The sequence below is a fragment of the Echinops telfairi genome, unplaced genomic scaffold, assembly GCF_000313985.2.
Source record: "Echinops telfairi isolate 266 unplaced genomic scaffold, ASM31398v2 ScPeMD7_10;HRSCAF=50, whole genome shotgun sequence".
NCBI lineage: Eukaryota > Metazoa > Chordata > Mammalia > Afrosoricida > Tenrecidae > Echinops > Echinops telfairi.
Genome location: NW_022103907.1, coordinates 11,317,895 through 11,319,790, shown reverse-complemented (window position 1 = coordinate 11,319,790; position 1,896 = coordinate 11,317,895).

Sequence of the window (1,896 nt, the reverse complement as noted above, 5' to 3'; positions counted from 1 at the left end):
AACCCTTTAATACAGTTCCTCATGTTGTGGTGACCCCCAAGCATAAAATTATTTTCGTTCCTACTTCATCACTGTCATTTTGCTACTGTGATGAATGGGGCAACCCCTGTGAAGGGTCATTTGACTCCTAAAGGGGTTGCAACCCACAAGTTGAGAACCACTGCTCTCGAAGGTGAGATACACTGTAGGAAAGTGCAAAGGGGGCTTTAGAAGAAAACTTACCGCAAACAACCTGCCGCAAGCTATACAAAGGTTACTTGATTAGTCCTATGGAACTGTTTTTTAACAGCAGCTGACAATAAAGTAAATGAAAAAAAAGTTTTCCTTTATGCACAAGACATGTGTAGGGAATGTCTTTGTGTGAGCAAATGGAATTTTTCAGATGGTATTTTTATAAATGTCTACATACTATTTGTACTTATAAAAATATTGTAATGAAAGCCATTCATCCATATTTATAAAGATACTGTTATCGAAGTAAGCCAATAACATGCAATATCTCTCAATAAATTCATATAGAAAATCTACGCCTTCGTGCCAAATGGAACATATATTTTGAAAACCGAACCCCAAGTAAAACTCTCAGGAATCCAGAGTGAAATCCAGGTATCTGCCAAAGGCAACTTTGGGACGGTTGTGATTAGAAAAAACGGAAACAATGCCTGTGCTTATCTCCGTGAACTGTTTTGCTTGTAAAATGTCTAACATCACTTCAGCAGTTTCATACTTGACTTACACCCTTGTGGCCATTTGACCCTCCAACTATTATTTTCTTTGAGGCTTTGAACGCTCCACCCAAGTGTTTTGCCTTCCACAAGAGCTGTGCCAGTTTCCTTTTCACTTGACTGCTGTCAGCCCTGGTTCACCAGGTGGGCTTAACGTGCGTCCTCTGAAGGTTTCAAGCAGACTCGGGGGCGAAGCTGTGAGGACTGGATGCTGACAGCACGCTGGAGACCCCAAGTCCCCTGGGGTTGGTGGGGAAAGTGTCTTTGATTTGCCAGGGTTTCCATCCAGCTTTAGCATCCCGGCAGTGGCCGGGCCCGGGGGCGCCGGACTCCCAGCGTTCCAGCCCCTTCCCCGGGCCGCTTGTGCGGACTGGGACCTCAGAGCCGGAAAACACCGCCCTTTCCTGTCTGCTACTCAGTCCCTGGGCAGACGTCTAGAAGCGAAGACGGATTAAGAAAATTAACATTCATTAACCCGGTTCGCGCCCGGCCTCCGGGAAGAGGGGCGGGGCCCGCGGCTCCGGCTTCCGGCCTGACGGGCGGGCGCAGGTGTCGCAGCGGGTGGGGTTTGCGCTGCGGGGCCAGCAGCTGCCAGTCTCCGCCTCCGCGTGCTTCGGGGGCGGCCGCCACCCGCGAGCCTCAGCTGTGGGCACAGGTCTCGCGGAGGTCCTTTCGGGAGGGGAAGCGCGTCCCCTGCCCGGGGAAAACCTGCCGCGTCTGCCGTTCTCTGCGCACACGTACACGGGTGTCTGCAGGGCGCGCCATCCACTCTCCGGGTTTTGGCCGCAGCTGCGAAGGGAGCCAGCTCACAGCCGGGGCACCACCACCCTCAGGCCTCCACCGAGCCCGGCGGCCACCCGTCCGCGGACTGGCGGGGCCAGGTGGCCCTGCTTCCCCGCGCCGCCCTCCCGTCGCGCCGTTGTCCCGCCGGGCTTAGGGCGCCCTCCTGGCACCAGGCGAGGTGCGCGCAGAGCTTTAGTGCCGTGCTTCGGGGTGCGAGCGGAGGCCCTTTGTGCTTGGGCACAAGGGCGCCCACACCCTGAGGTGTCTCTTGGACGCGGGCACCGCGACCTTTCTTTGTGCCCAGGGAGCTCACTCTTGGAGGGCAGCCGCCTCCCCGAAGGGTGGCGCTGGGGAGGTAGCCATGGGAGCCCATTGTCCTCCGAAGGCC